The following is an 18,403-nucleotide window of genomic DNA, read 5'->3' as shown; positions in this document are numbered from 1 at the left end:
ATGTGGATGATGATCGATCCGAAAGGTTGGTGTACGATCATTTTCTTAGGATAGATGTGTCTTGAGTCTACGGTGTGGAGACACCAGAGTGAGAGTACAGATATTCATTGAGAATGAGAGTACTGAGCGTGACCACCTCAAGCAGTCATAAGGAAGTCTACCTTCTCATCGATGACTAGCTCGATGCTGCAGCTGTGTGTCTAGTTCTTTGACCTGAGGTGTATCGACAGTTCACTTTGAGTGATTTATAGTTTGACTATATCATAACTCGATCTCCTAGCCATTCGAAATCCTGAGGTGTATGTTGGCTATAGCATATTCATTGTAGGAACCAGATTGCACCAAGATGGGATCTATCAACCTCGGTAGATGAGAGGAGTAGTCCTATGATGATCGAAAGATCGAGTCCTTAAGTCCATGGCCATGGTAGAGTGAAATAATGAAAAAGAGTTTTTTATTAAGGTTTCACATCGAATTTGGATCGATCGATTGATTCATATGACTGATGTTGGGTTTGACGAGTTCACCTTAACTTTAACTCAGTCGGGACTCATGATAGAGGAACTCAATCACATAGGTAGCTGCACCGAGAGGTTCATCTTCATTTCTAATGGGTTGCCACCATATACTGCTAGGTGTCACCGATAGATTTTGAAAGCAATTAGAATGATCTTGATGATTGATCATTCTAATTGTCTGAATCTGAAGAGTTCTGGTCCATCGAAAGGAGTTTCGATGATGTCGATGATGAGATCACGACATGTCTCATTACCATACAGAAATGAACCTAACTGGATCATACAAATAAGAGTTAGAGTCTAGATATTATCAATTGAGCTAGCCCAGTTCGATTGATTTGGATTAGATCCAATTAGGTTCAAGAAAATCGTGCTAGCACACGATTGAGCCTAACTTTCTCCTCGTGTAATCTTTTCTATCTCGATTGAGCCAAATGTGATTTGACTCACTTAGAGAATTTTTAGAAGATTTCTCATAGTCTGACTGGAGTCAATCTAGCTCAGAAAAGATTTATCTTAATTCATGAGATGAATCTAAGACAACACCTGCTAATTTCTGTCACCTGCCATTTTTGTTTTAGGACATTGGTCAAACGTTACCCATGGACCTTGGACTGAAGGCCACTTGGCAAGAGATCATTAGAGATTTTTTATGGAGTGTCCACCTGCTAAATTGGGCATCAAAGTGGGCACCATATTCAAATTGAGCGTGCGCCCCAAGTGGATAAGGATAAAGTCCCATGAGATGAGGACTCTGATCCCTTGATCAACTTAGACTGTGGAGCGCAAATCTCACTGTGCTTATCCAGTGTTGGCACCAACAGAAAGAGGAATTGTGAGAATTCTTATTTGATATAATCAGATGATATCACTCCATCAATCAAAATTTTTTCAGAATTAATTAGAATTTTTTGATTGGCCGAATGATGTGGCACTGCATGGTGCAGTAGGGTCTATTTAAACCCTGTCTGCGCCGAGGGTTAAGAGACTCTGTACAATAACCAGTAAAAGCCTAAATCCTTTCCACTTCTCCATGCCCCCTCTACTCCTTTCCCTTCCCTCTTCATGTCCAAGAGGTTGGGCATCCATCTGGTGCTTGTCCAAGGCATGGTGGCTTCCTGATTAGAAGGCTGTAAAGATTTGTCGAGAAGCTGCTGCTCCAGCTTTAGAAGATCTTTTGAAGATCTTCCAGATCAGATGCAGATCTGATTTTTTGAGCAAAGATTCACGAGGAGAAGATGATCCAGATCCTACTTGAGTAGATATCCGTAGAGGCCAGATGACTGTGTGACTATTTTAGAACCTCGGACCATTGCTGTGATCATCTACAGGGTAATCTAGTTACCCTAGAGGTATTTCTCTATTCCTCATGTTTTCAAATATAATTTTAGATTTAATATCAGATAATAAGAATTAGATCTAATAGATCTTAGATCTAAAATATTATAGGATAATTTTTTTTTTAAAATATTTTGCCCCAGATCTCATTAGATCTGTAAAATCCTATAAGGAAAAGCTGATTTTTCCTTCAGTAGCGGTGCAAAATGTACTTGGTCTGCTGATTTGACTTCAGTTCCTTTGCTTGAGCAATAGCACCAGTACTATCATAGTATAACAAGATGGGGCCATTAAGGATGGGTGCCACTCCGAGCTCATTGGTAAACTTTCATAGCCACACAGCTTTCTTCATAGCATCGGATGCCGTGATATATTCTGCGTCACAAGTAGAGTCGGCCACAGTGTGCTGCTTGAAACTTTTTCAGTAGATTGCTCCACCATTCACGGTATAAATATATCTCAACATGCCTTTGCTGTTATCATGATCTGACTAAAAATTAGAGTCTGTAAACCCCACAAATTTTAGGTCAGATTCTCCATAGATAAACTACTGATCCTTAGTATTTTTCAAATACTTAAGGATGGTCTTTACGACCTTCTAATGATTCTCACTTAGATCGGATTGGTATCTGCTTACTACTCTGAATGAGTATGTCAAATCCGATCGCATACATATCATGACGTATATAATAGATCCTACTGTCGAAGCATATAAAATTCTACTCATATGCTCTCTCTCTTGAGAAATTGTCGGACAATCACTCTTTAAGAGAGAAATTCTTTGGCCTATCGGAAGATAGACTTTCTTGAAATTCTTCATGCTAAACTTTTTTAGAACAGTATCAATATACGTTGACTAGGATAATCCAAGCAACCTTTTAGATCTATCTCTATAGATCTTCATCCCAAAGATGAAGGATGCTTCTCTTAAGTCTTTCATGGAGAACTGTGATGACAACCAAACTTTTATTCCCTGTAATGTAGGGATGTCATTCTTGATTAAGAGAATATCATCGACATACAAAATAAGAAATACTACCACAGAGTTATTAACCCATTTGTATATGCAGGGTTCCTCTCCATTCTTAATAAAGCCATACGTTCTGATCACTTTATCAAAATGCATGTTCCAACTCCGAGATGCCTGCTTTAGTCCATAGATGGACCTTTGAAGCTTGCACACCTTAGACTCATCTGTGGATATGAAATCTTCAGATTGTATCATATATACCTTTTCTTCTAACTCTCTATTTAAGAAGGCTATTTTCACATCTATTTGCCAAATTTCATAGTCTAGATATGCTGTTAAGCATAATCCGAATAGACTTGAACATTACCACAGGAGAAAGCATCTCGTCATAGTTAATGCCATAATTCTGATGGTAACCCTTGGCAACCAGATGGGCTTTATAGGTCTCCATCTTTCCATCTGTGCCCTCTTCTTTTTGAAGATCCACTTACACCCTATAGATTTTTTTCCTTCAGGTGGGTCAACCAATATCCATACGTTGTTGATTTTCATGGACTTTATTTCAGATTTCATAGCTTCCAGCCACTTATCGGAGTCAGACCTCTGCATCGCATCCATATAGATGATCGGATCCTCATTATTCTCATCGAGTTCAATTGGATCCCCATTCCGGACTAAGAAACCATAGTATCTATCCGATTGATGCGGTACTCTACCAGATTTCTTTAAAGATATTTCTATAATAGATTCTAAATTGATCTAATCAAGTCCGACTTTATGAATTTATTAGATTGTGTCAGTTCTTTTACCAATCGAACTTCATCAAGTTCAATCTTTGAGACATTAATTCCTTTACCAAAGAACTCCTTTTCTAAAAAGATAGCCCTATTACTGACGAACACCTTCTGTTTGTCAGTAAGGTAGAAGTAATATCCCTTGGTCTCTTTAGGGTACCCTATAAATAGATATTTGTCAGACCTAGGTCCAAACTTGTCAGTTTTCAATCGTTTGACATAAGCCGGACATCTCCAAATCTTTAGGTGAGAGAGTGCTGGCTTACGCCCTGTCCACATCTCATGTGGTGTTTTACTTACAAACTTACTCGAAACTTTATTTAAAATATAACAAGCCAACTCGAGTGTGTATCTCCAAAAAAAAATCGATAGACTTGCAAAGCCCATCATGGACCGAATCCTGTCTAACAGGGTTCGATTCTTTCTTTTTGATACACCATTATGCTGTGGTGTTTCAAAAGGGGTCCATTATGAGAGAATCTCATTCTCTTCTAAGTATGTCAGAAACTCACTAGAGAGGTATTCTCCTCCTTGGTCGGATCAAAGAATTTTAATACTCTTTTCAATTTATTTCTCTACTTCATTACAGAATCATTTGAGCATTTCAAATGATTCTGACTTATGTGTCATTAAGTAGACGTGCCCATACCTCGATAGGTCATCTATAAATATAATAAAATAATAATATCCACCTCTGACACTAGTGTTCATAGGTCTATTATACATCAGTATGCATCAGACTTAGAACTTCACTGGCCCACTAACCTTTTCCAGTAAAAAGTGATATGGTTATTTTTTCAAGAAGACATGACTCATAGGTTGGGAGTAATTCACAATCACTGACTTCGAAGATTTCCTCTTGTATCAACCTGTTTATTCTATTCTTATTAACATGACTTAACCTACAATGCCAAAGGTAGATATCAGAGACATCACTAATTTTAGAGTGTTTGTTGGATGTGTACATTACACTAACAAATTATGATAATACGCACATACCATTGTTCAGTTGTCCATTCATCACATTAACACCATTTATAATGATATTAAAATTATTTTTTTATTAAAATTTTATAACCGTACATGGCTAAAAGGCTTACAGAAATAATATTCAATAAAAAGGAAGGACAAAAGTGACATTTATTTAGAACAATTACATTAGACTTGAATACAATCTTAATAGTCCCTAACACTAGAACTGGAACTGGTCTTTCATCTCCAACATTAAGGAATCTTTCACCTTCTTCAAATCTCTTACTGACCTGCAGACCCTGCAATGAATTGCAAATATTAAAAAGACTTTCAGTATCTAATACCCAGATAGTGGAATCACAAATTGAGAAATTACAAGGTGTTATCATATAATTACTTTGTCCAGCAACAACTTACTTCTTTCTCGATCTGTTCAGATCCAGAGAGGCAATGTATTGAGGATAATTTTTTTTTAGTACCCCTGCTTCTTGTAGTAGAAGCATTCCGTCTGACTTTGATCAGACTTGAGTTTCTTGGTCTGACTGGGCTTGGGTGCCCTAGCACTTTGCACCCTTTTCTTGTTCTTCTTGTTCTTCTTTCTTTTCTTAAAAGATCAACATCCAGAAGAAGACCCTCCCACAATATTCACCGACTCCTTTTGGAGCTGGTGATCTTTCTCAAGGTTTTGCAGTAACCCCAGCAAACCGTGGTAGTTAACTGTAGGCTTTGTCATTCGAAAATGAGTAAGAAAAAGGAGGTAGGACTTGGACAGAGAGTTCAGAATGCATCTTTTTCCAACTACTCATGTAGAAAAAAGTTGAGCTTGCTTAGGCACTCAATCATCTCGATCATGTACAATACATGATCAGTGACTAATGCTCTTTCCCTCATTCAAGCATTGAAGATAGCATAACTAGTCTTGTGTCTCTCAACATCATCGGATGTGCCAAAAGACTCGTTCAACATTTGTAACATATCCTGTGGCTGAGCATTCTCGAAACGATGGCTAAGCTCATCATTAATCGCCACTAGTATAATACAATGAACCATAGTTTGATCGTTGGGTCACTTCTGATAAGTGTCTCGATCGTGCTAGCACATTCAGAGCTGGTTCCTTGGGTGTCGGATCTGTCAATACATACAAGATCCATTCGTGTTCTAGGACTATTTTGAGCTTTCGATACCAGCTATTGAAATTTTGTCCCATCAATTTATCACTATCTAATAGTGATCGGAGTGACAAGGTGGTGGCCATAGCTGCAAAAGAAAAACTAGAACCTAATTAGTATATGAATTGATTAAGCCTAAAGATATAGATTTTAGTCTAAAGGTTATTCCACTACTTTATTCAAATTGATAGCCTCTACCTTCAATTCGAGGAATTACACTAATTTCTTAGTGGATACTAGAATCCACATGGACTGCACATGGGCCCGAGTGTGGCTCGACCAATTTTTGTGTACCCATGGATAGGTTCTTAATCAATTATTTTATGAAATAATTTTTAGTATTCAATTTTGCCCCAGACACCTCTTAAGCAGGCGTGTGGCTCCTCCACTGAAGGTTCTGATTAGGTCCAATCATTAATATGCTAGAATTTAGTGTATCTAACAAATGAGCGATCAGGCTCGAGTGTGACTCAGCCAACCTGACCATCATCAGAAAGACACAACTAAAATAACATATTATGAATGATAATTCCGACAGTCAGATGAGCACCAGGCGTGTGGCACCTCTAATGATCATCTAAACCATTAGACTCATTATCACCCAACTTAATGGGAGGTTATGATCTAGATATCACCATAACTATTTCATTTTAGGGAGCTAATAATTTTAGAAGATTTAATTAGTTAAATTTAGAGATGAGATGAGACTTGACCAGTTAATCTTAATCCTCCCACTGACTTCACCAAATTAGATTTAGGAAGATCAGGCATAAGCTGGTTTAGCCAACCAATCATGAATCCTCCTACTGGCTTCACCAAGTCATAAAGAGGACTCAAGATAAGTTGAACTAGGGATACCCAAATCAGTCATATTGATTTTCTAGTTAGCATGGGTCAACTCCAATCATTAAATGATCTAATAAAAATATGATTCACTATATTGGCCAGATAAGTGAGATCGATGGGAGAGATATGCTATTAACTCAACATAACTCAATCTATGTGAGTAGCTCTCAATTAATGACCATCGATCAAAGCTACCTTACTTACCTTGGACACTAACTGATTAGTCATTTTCAATTTGATCAACTTATAGACTTGGATTTGACCATGGAGCTACGATCAAAATCCATATTGGTCTAATCAAAGATATGGACTTGACTAACTACAACTATTGAAATTGATCAAGAGAAAAAATTGATCCAATCAGAATTAACTTTTAATTAGATTTGATCAATTACTAACATAGTCTATTATCAATGATTTCTAACCCTAAGTCTAACCCAATTAAATGGACTTGACTCGAGCTAACCCATTAACCCATGAGTTATGAAATTAATGCCTTAGATCTTTGATTCTCAAATCTAGATTGCTTAATTCTCAATTAAGTTTTGGGCTGATATGGGTTCGGGTTCGGTGTTTGAAAATAGTTTTTAATTTTATAAAATATTATTACAATCAATCATCTAATAATCAAAACTTTAATTTTAGATCTAATATATATTATTTTAGATCTAAAATAAAATTTTAAATTTTTTTTTATTGTTCATTATCATGAAAAAGATCGTACAGCACCCCTATACGCCATAGGAGATCCCATCGAATGAGTAAATAGGATAGTGAAATCCTGATTTTTTCTATGATCGGACGGTTATGAGGATCTATCCAATCAGATTACTATACTACTCAGATTCAAAATTAACTATTTAGATCTAATCTAAATAATTAAAATTAGATTATATGCAAAAAAATTTATGTCATAAGAAACCTGGCTCTGATACCATTTGAAGAAAAAAAGGATAGTTCAAAGTATGTATTTTTAAAATTTTACAGTAGAATAATAAAATAATTAAATATTTTAATCTTCTAAATATATCTTAGATCAGATCTAAACTATTATTAAAGATCTATGACTTAAAAAATTTACATATAAAATCTGAAATAAAATAAAAAATTATATTGATCACATCAATGCTCTGAATTTGATCTAACCCTTAGATTATATCGGTAGAGTTTAGAACTCATCACCTTTTCATGGGTTGATGATCTCCGCTATTGGTAAGCATGGTATGAAGCTCTCGCTGATGTTGAGCAGTCGCACAAGTGTTCGACCTCTACGGATAGTCCACACGAAGCCCCTCAGATCGATCAGCCCTCCATGGGAGTGCTAGCTCATGCAGTCGACTTCTGATGGCAGATCTAACTTGATCTTCTTTTTTGATCACCTCAAACCTTTTTGATATTGAAGATGGATCAAAAAAGGGTGCTGGATAGTGGAGAAAATTTAGATGAAGACTCTCTTCTCTTTAGTTTTTTTCTCACCCAAAAATCTAAAATAGTTTTAGGTCTCTCACCCAAGAGGAGAATGGTCTCCTCTTTTGTTTACACCAAGAAGGAAGAAAACCCACCCAATCCTCACATCTCAAAGAAGTTTTTTTGACTCTATTTCTCTCTATTATCTTATGGTGAAGAGCTCTCTTTTCTTGGCATACAAAATTGTAGCCTTTTTATGGTTGTCGTACAAACCAAATAAAATAGGATAAGGACTGGAGTTTATTACAATTCAAACTCTTTTGAATTTTAATTTGACTCTAACTTTTTCTCACCTTATCTAACATAAAGAGGGACTTATTAAAAAAAATTGTGCATAAAAATCAATTGGGAAGACCTTTTTTCTTGTACATAATAGACCCCTTCAAAAGCAGCCAACATGTGGAAGGATATGGATAAGGTTTTAAGTTAAAATTTAAACTAATTTGAATTTAAATCAAAACCAACCAATTCTTATCCTTAATGAGTGACAAAAGAAGGATTATTTTCTAATTTTTTCATGTATAAACTGATTTTGTACTGTGAGAAAAGGCATGAGATAATTTAGGTGGCGCAAGGGATAAAGTCCTACTCATTTGGGACTCTGGGGTTTAACAAATTAGATTTCTTTCAAACCCAATCCAATTAGATCCAAATAAAATATAATGAACCTAATCTAATTAGACTCTTATAATTTTAATTAAATTTGATCAAATCAAATAAATTAATTGAGCTATAGATCCAATCAAATCAAGATCATTTCTCCCTTATCGATTAGGTCATCTCATAACCTAATCAGACTTGACTTGGTTGAATCAAATTCAATCAGACTTGATCCAAACTTTAATGCTCAATCAAATTGATCTAATTAATGATCTAATCACTAATTAATATTCTATAAAAATAAAGTCCAAGTCTAGTGGGACTCTTCTCTAGAGTCCCCATCCAATGGGACTCTTCACAGAGTCTTTGTCCAGTGGGACTCTTCAACAGAGTTTTCATCTAGTGGGACTCTTAAGATAAGCCATGTGATTGGAGAGAAACTTCTAATGTGTGTGATCTCATAGGTTCGAACCTAAGCCGGTAGCACAGGAACTGATTTCTGTACTAATCGAAGTAACCATCTAACAATGGTACCCGATATCTAGATAGGCAGAAAGTATGCTAAGCAACACTCAAGAACCTATTTGAATATAATTATCATATAATTTTTTTTTTGACCCAAATGCTTAAGATGACCTAGAATTTAACTGCCAACCCTGATATGGTCATCCATATTGTATTTCAATTTTCAAAATCCATCACATGGATTACCCCGGCCAAGGTTTTAATGACCTGAAACACACTAATACATTAACTCTTACTTATTCGGAGGGGTCAATTCTATCTTGACTCACACACCAACTTCACAAGTATTTGACTATGCCCAGAAACCTTTCATCATCGAATTAAAAATTTAGATAGTCTGGCACCAAAGCATAGTGAGTTGCTTGCAAGTCACTGTGGTGATCTCAGATCGGAAGGACACTTATACCTATCCCTTTAGAGTGACTCTTGATAGCAGAGTGCTCCAGAGTTGGTCACGTTTAGTGAAATGTACTCCTATATTTCACCTGCATGCCATACCGGTATCTCCATGCTCATTGGTTAAGAGGACAACCAACCTATATAGCACACAACGACCTACACTTGATATACCTATCATCCTAGTAATAGCATATCATTTGGTCGTGAACTCATTTAAAGACTTAACAATATATCCTCGTATAACGAATCAAATAGTCCTAAGGACTTCATCACATAATAGGAGTTCAAAATGAGATGTACACAGTGATGAAAAATCAAATAATATTTATTAATTTAATAATTCATATACAATTACAATAATAAGCACAACCGTCAATAAGCACAACCATCAACAGGCTGATGATTGGCTTTGGGATATAATTCTCAACAGAATTATCATTCATCATATGATGACCCTGATGTACTATCTGATGAATGGTTGGATTGGCCAAGCCATACTCGGGCAAGATCATTCATTAATTAGAATCATTTAGTAGGTTCATGTTAATGGTTTGACCTAATCGAGATTTTTAGTGGAGGCCCATCACCTACTGAAATAAAATTTGAGATGAAATTAATTACTAAAAATTATTTAGAGAAATAATTAGTTAGAAACCTACCCATAGATGCATATGGGTTGATCGAGCTGTTGGTGAATGTAGGCGATTTCATGCATGTATTTTGAAATTTTTTTGAATAAATTACAGCGAAAGATAGTTAGATTAATCAAATTAATCTAATATGCATATGATCTAATTATCAAATCAACCTACTCTAGGATCTACGACATGATATAATTGCATACAAAATTTGAAAAATACTAAAAATAAAATTAGCATGCATGCATAAGAGCAGTAGATCACATCTACTTCTAGTCTGAGTTCAAAACTCGATACCTTTGCACGGGTCGATGATCGCTGCTGCTGAGAGACATGATAAAGGAGATCTTTACTAGTTTCTCACAGCCACACATACATCTGACCTCTACAACAAATCTACCTAAAGCTCTGATCTGATCGTTCTTCTCGAGAGTGCTAGCTCACGCAAAGACCATCTTCTTGACTGATCTGGATCTTTTTTTCAAATCTCTAGAACCTTTCTAGAGATTGAAGATGGAGTTCTGAGGAGATGAAGAGGTAGAAGAAAGATGGAGAAAAAAACTATTTTTTCTCTTGTTTTTCTCTCTTCCCAAAATATAAGGTAGAAACCCCAGAAATCAGCTTTTGTGCTAACCCAAAGAGAAAGGACTCATGCAAAAACTATTTGTGCATGAGAATATATGGCGTCAAAGTGGGAGGTGCATGGGAGAAGAGTCCTATTCCAATAAGGACTCTTAATTTTCTTATTTGAATCTAAACCAAATCACATCTGGTTTAGTCTAAATAAAATATATGATATCTAATCTAATTAGGTTCATAAATTTTTAATCAAATCTCAATTAGATTAGAAATTGATTGAATCAAAATTCTGATCAAATTAGAGATAATTCTCTATGAGGGATTAGGTCATCTCATAACCTAATATGGTCAAACTTAATTGAATCTAACTCAATTAGATTTTATTTAATCCTCTTTGCTCAATCAAATTGAGCTAATTAGCAATCTAATTATTCAATAATCTTTCATTAATTCACTAACACTTGATAAATTAATTTAGTATAATTTTGCATAAGGTTAACCATCAATCAAATTGATGATTAAGCCCTAAAATAATTCTCAATCATTGATCAGCTATATGATCAGTCAGAATTTTTTTTTGAGCGTGACCCCATAAGTTCAAACCTAAGCCAGTAGCACAGGAATAATTTTCTAAACCAATCAATGTAACCATCTAGTAATGGTGGCCCGACGGCCGGATAGGTCGAATGAAGGCAAAGCAACATTCAAGAACCTATTGATGTATGGTTACCATATAATTCATCCATTTGACCCTAATGCTCGAGGATGACCTAGGATTTAACTATCAATCCTAGATAAGTCATCCACATTATATTTTAATTTTTTTTAAATCCATCACATAGATTATTCGGGTCTAGATTTTGTTAAATTGAAATACATTGATACATTAACTCCTACAAATTTAGAGGGATCAATCCCATCTTGACTCACGCACCTGACAAGTATTTGACTGCACTCAGAAATCTTTTATCACTGAATTAGAAATTCAATTAGTCCGACACCAAAGTATAGTGAGTTGCTTGAAAGTCACTGTACTAATCTCAGATCGGAGGGACACTTATACCCATACCATTCGCGAGCTACTCTTGACAGCAGAGTGCTCCGCAGTTGGTCATGTTCCATAACGATGTACTCCTACATCTCACTTGTATGCCATACCAGTGTCTTTACACCATTTGATTATGAGAACAACCAACATATATGGCGCACAATGACCTACATTTGATATCGCTATCATCCTAGTAATATTATATCGTTTGGTCATGAACCAATTTAAAGATTATGCGATAAATCCTTCTTTATCGATCAAAGTAGTTCTAAGGACTTCATCACAATATAGGAGTTCATTAGAAGATGTAATCTTATGATGAAAAAGATTAAATAACTTTTATTATTGATCAATTCATATACATTTATAATTAGCACAATCGTCAAACGATTGGCTTTAAGACAAATTTTCCAACAACTCCCACTTAGACTAAAGTCAATTAGTATAGTATCATATACCCAATTTTGATTTATCATCTCAAAACTCCTAAATATTGAGGCTTTAGTAAATGGGTTGGTCAAGTTTTCTTTTCCATTGACCTTCTAAAGATTGACATTACCTTAACAGATTTTTTGAATAAGGTGGTAGTAATGTAAAACACCTAGTAAGCTAATGAAACTTCGGCTTCTTGGCATGAGCTATGGCTCCGATGCTGTACAATATAGCAGGACCATCATCGAAGGGTGTCACTCCTAACTTGCCAGTAAATTTGTACAATTACGTAGCTTTTTTGCAAGTACCGAATGCTACAATGCATTCTGCCTCATAATTTGAATTTAGCTATATTGCTTTGCTTGGAACCTTTCTAGCAGATTGCTCCATTATTTAGGGTAAGAATATATTTTGACATGTTCTTGCTACTATTATATCCAACTAAAAATTAAAGTCATACTCTATAAGTTTTAAGTTGGATTCTTTATAATTGAACCATTGATCTTTAGTATTTCTCAAATACTTAAGGATGATCTTCCTGTGATTCTAACTTGGATCTTGCAATTCTCCACTCACTACCCTAGTGAGTATACCATATCCAGTCTCATATATGGTATACATGATAGAAAAAATTCTACTCATAAACACTCTATGTACGTTAGACTGAAAAAACTCAAGTAGCCTCTTAGATCTATCTTTATAGATCTTTATCCCTAGGATGAGGATGCTTTTCCTAAAGTCCTTTATGGAGAATAATAAAAATAGCAAAATCTTTATTCCTTGTAATATAAAAAATATCATTTTTGATTAAGAAAATTTTATTTACATACAAAATAAGAAATACCCTTATGAAACTATTAATCCATTTGTATTTGCAATGTTTTTCTTCATTCTCAATGAAATCTTGCATTTTGATCACTTATCAAAATATATGTTCCAACTCTGAAATATTTAGCATTGCCACAGGAGAAAATATCTCATTCTGATCAATACCATAATATTGACAATATCCTTAGGTAACCAAATGAGCTTTATAGGTCTCCACCATCTCGTCTGTGCTTTCTGATCTTATTGAAGATCCATTTATACCCTATTAGTTTTATCCCTTTGAGTGAATCAATGAGTGTCCATACACCATTGACCTTCATGGACTCAATTTTAGACTTTATGGCTCCAAGCCATTAATCGAAGTCAGACCTCTGTATGGCATTCATGTAGGCGATCAAATCCTTGTTGTTCTCATCGAGTTCAATAGAATCACATCCCAGACCTAGATACCGAAGTATCTATCCGACGGATGCGGTATTCTACTAGATCTCTTTAATGGTGCCTTTACACTGGATTTCAAATTTAATCTAATCAAATCTACTTTTATGGGTTCATCAAATTGTGTCAGTTCTTCTATCTATCGAACTTCATAAGTTCTACATTAAAGATATCAGTACCTTCACTAAGGTACTTTTTTTCTAAAAGCAATGCCGAATAACTCTTATTCTTTAGCATGGTAGAAGTTATATCCCCTAGATTTTTTGGAATATCCTATAAAATAATACATATAGGATCGAGATCCAAGCTAATTAGTCTATAATTACTTGGCATAAACTAAATACTCTCAAACCCTAAGGTAAGAGAATATTAGCTTATGCCTAGTCCATATCTCATATGGAGTCCTTGCAACTGATTAATTTGGAATTCAGTTCAGAATATGACAAGTAGTCTCAAAAGCATAACTTTACGAGGAGACTGGTAGACTTGTAAACTTCATTATGAATCGAATTATGTCTAACAAAGTCGATTCCAACAAGAGAGAATCCTTATTCTCTTCTAGATATGTCAAAAACCTCACTGAAATGGTATTCTCCTCTTTGGTCTGATCGAAGAGTTTCATTGCTCTTCCTAATTTATTTCTCTACCTTATGATGGAATCATTTGAATATTTTAAATAATCTAAATTTATGATAAATATGTTCATAGATCCAATACATTAGTATGCATCAGACTCATAATATCATTGGCTTGTTTATTTTTTCTAGCAAAAGATGATTTGATAATCTTACTAAGGAGATAGGATTGATAGATTGACAATGATTCACAATCATTAACTTCAAGAATTATCCTGTTGATCCTATTCTTGCTTAATAATTGAGCCTAAACTGCCAAAGGTGGGCTTCTTGGACATAATCTACTTTAGGAGTTTGATTGTTATGTACTATACACTAACAGGCTATAATTATTTGTAAATACCATTTCTTAATTATCCACATGATTTTGACATCATTCATAATGATATCACAAAAATCATTAGATAATAGCGATAATCACTCAAATGATATTGGTAGAATTGAAAATAAGCTCGATGATTCCTAAAATCAGGATTGGAATATGATTTCTATTTCCAACATTTAGAAACCTCTTGCTGTTTCCAATCTTTCTACTAATCTGAAGTCATTGCAACAATTTACATGGACTTTCAATATTCAATACTGAGATAGTAGTATCATAGATAAAGAAATTACAAGGTATTATCATACAAGTATCTTGTCCAGCAATCCTTTACTGATTTCTCTTTCTGAGCCTGTTCGGATCAAGGAACTCTGCCAAACTAGGTTAACCTTAGACTCTTTTGTCAGTTCAAACTCATTAGCCCAAGCACGACTATTTTGTACCTCCTTTTTCTTTTCTTTCTCAAAGAATTGTTGCTCCACTAAAGACACATCTTCAGAGGTGCAAAAAGAACTCCTTCAATATTTAAAAGATTTCCTTCCACTGAGCATCAATGAATTTACAACTAAAATCGTGTTCTTTGCTGCTTTCAAAATACAACACAAGGTGATATAATCATTTGGCCACATTTGATAAGTGCCTTTGATCGCATCATATGTGTTGGACGTGAGAACTTCAGGTGCTGGATGCATAATCACATGTAGGATCTATTTGTGCTCTAGAACTATTTGCAACTTTCGATACTATCTATCGAAGTTGAGTCCTATAAATAAGTCACTGTCCAGCAGTGAATGGAGCAACAGACATCTAGCCATAACTGAAAGAAAAATTCAAGATCTCTATGTTTATGAATTGATTGAGCCTAAAGATTTAGACTTTAGTCTAAAGGTTCTCTCACTATTTTATATGAATTGGTAGCTTTTACCTTCAATTCGAAGAACTACCTTAATTCCTTAGTGAGTACTACAATCCATACAGACTGCATACAGACCTGAGGATGGCTCGATCAATCCATATGCATCTATGGGTAGGTTCTCAATCAATTATTTCTCTAAATAATTTTTAATAATTAATTTAGTCCTAAATTTTATTTTAGTAGGTGATGGGCTACCGCTGAAAGTTTTAGTTAGGTCAAACCATTAACATAAACCTACTCAGTGATTCTAACTAATAAATGATCAGACCCGAGGATGGCTTGGTCAATCCAACTCTCATTAGATAGTACAATAGTGTTATCATATGATGAACAATAATTTCATCATTCAAGAGAACACCAGATGGATGGCACCTGCAATGTCCATCAAAAATAATAGACCTATTACCATTCAACTTAATGGGAGACTATGGTCCAGTTATCCCCTAACTAACTCATTTTATGGACCTAATAATTTAAAAAATTTAATTTATGTATTAAGAGAAGAGAAGAGATCAACCAGTAAATCACAATCCTTCTACTGATGTTACCAAGCTATTGAATTGGATTAAGATCATGCTGGTTAAACTGGCACCTAGATCAGTCACACTGATCAACCTTAATGACATGGGTCAACTCGAATCACTTAGCGGTCTAATCAAGATATAATCCATCAAATTAATCAAATAAGTGAGATCGATGGGAGGGTCTACTAAGCTTGCCTTAGACACCATCAAAATGGCCAAATAAGTCACTCCTAATTAAAAATCACCGATCGAAATGCCAAACTTACCTTAGACACCAATTGGTTAATTAATTTTGATTTGACCAACCTAATGATTCGGGTTCAACCATTAAGCCTCAATCAAGATTCATTTGGTCTAATCAAAGACATAGATTTGACCATCTATAATTATTGTATTGGTTCTAGAGACACTCTGATTTAATCTAATTCAACATTAAGTTAGATTTAATCAATTTTTTTAGTTAGTCCACTAACTCTTTGATTCTAACCTTAGGTCTAACCCAATTAAGAAGATCTGATTTAAGCAAACTCATACCCTCATATTTTATGCAATGTTATTAGATCTTAAATCACAATTCTAGATCTAATCGATTCTACACATAATTCTCAATTAAGTTTCAGCATTAACAAAGATTTAGGTTTAAGTTTAAAATAATTTTAATCTTTTCATTTTGTAAACAATTTACAACAAATATTATGCAAAAATTTTTTGTTTTGAAACTAGGTCGACTCAATCAACATTGAGCCGGCTACACAAGGAGACTGGGTCAACTCAGTTCAAAACAGAGTCAGCTCAGTGATTGTGCAAGCACTTCTCAAAGAGTTTCAGATCTGAAAAAAATCTTGCATAATACTAAAATAAAATTAATCATAAACACCTTTTAGATCATATCTAAAACTTTTATGATTTGAAATTTTATTTTCTCATGATTAAAATAATTTTAATCATATAGATTAGATACTTTATTTTTCATACAACTTTGTATCACATACAACAAATCTAGGGTTTCAAAATCTAGGGTTTTGTAAAAAAGTAAGTTCTTTCTTTCACGTTCTTCTTTATGGGATCTACTCACATGGCACCCCTACATACTATAAGAGCATACCATCAAATGAGAAGAGAGGGCTTTTAAACCCTTCTTGCTCCTATGACCAGACGGTCTGGTTATCAACCCAATCTAAGTACTAGCTAATCGGATCATCTAATCTAATCATATATCACATATGCATGAATTTAGATCTAATCTAAATTACATCAGATCTAATTACAACATTAGATCACATCTAAATTAAATTATAAATATCACATATATGACATAAAATTAAATTTTATCAAGGATTAGCACAAACTAGGATAACCTTTTCACTGTAAGGGGTAAACCCTACAGTAGGACAACCTTATGTCAGTTTGCGCAATCAACCAATAATTAAATTTAGATTAAAATATCATATATCAGATCTAAATAAAATTAAAATTCAAATTTAATATGCACATAAATCATGTCATAATAAATCTGGCTCTGATACCACTATTGGTGAACATAGGCAATTTTATGCATGTATTTCAAAATTTTTTTGAATAAATTATAGTAAAAGATAATTAGATTAATCAAATTAATTTCATATACATATAATCTAATGATCAAATCAATCTACTCTAAAATTTATGATATGATATGTTGCATATAAAATCTAAAAAATACTGAAGATAAAATCAGCATGCATGCATGTGAGTAGTAGATCACATCTACTTCTAATCTGAGTTCAGAACTCGATATCTTTGCATGAGTTGATGATCACCACTACTGAGAGATATGGTGAAGGAGATCCTTGATGGTTGCTCACAGCCACACATGCGCCTAGCCTCTATGAAAAATCCACTCGAAGCCTCGATCTAATCGATCTTCTCGGGAGTGCTAGCTCGCATGAAGACCTTCTTCTTTATTGATTTGGATCTTTTCTTCAAATCTTGAAATCTTTTTAAAGATTGAAGATTGACTTCTAGAAAAGATAAATAGGTGGAAGAAAGATGGAGAGGAAAACTATTTTCTCTCTTATTTTTCTTTCTTCTCAAAACCTAAGGTAGAAACCCTAGAAATCAGCTTTTGCACTAACCCAAAGAGAGAGGACACTCCTCCTCTTTTTCACGCCATGAAACTATGCCCCAAAACCTCCTCACATAGAGGACTCCTTCTCTACTATCTTACACATACAAAAGAAACAAATAAAGTCCTTTTTATAGGTGTGCAATAAGGTTGGGATGAGGAGTCCTAGAAATCTTGGACTCTTTTAAGAGATGTCGCCTCCTCACAATTCCACATCCAAAATATGTCCAAAAAATATGGGATGCCCCTTCCCATATTTTTTTGTGATAAATCAATTCTCCAACAAATGTTTTGTAAAATATCTCCTCAAAATGTCACATACATAAGGAGAAAAAAATAAG

This window comes from Elaeis guineensis, chromosome 9, assembly GCF_000442705.2.
Source record: "Elaeis guineensis isolate ETL-2024a chromosome 9, EG11, whole genome shotgun sequence".
In the NCBI taxonomy this organism is placed as follows: Eukaryota; Viridiplantae; Streptophyta; class Magnoliopsida; order Arecales; family Arecaceae; genus Elaeis; species Elaeis guineensis.
The sequence above is the reverse complement of the archived record's forward strand: the minus strand, read 5'-3'. Positions refer to the sequence as shown.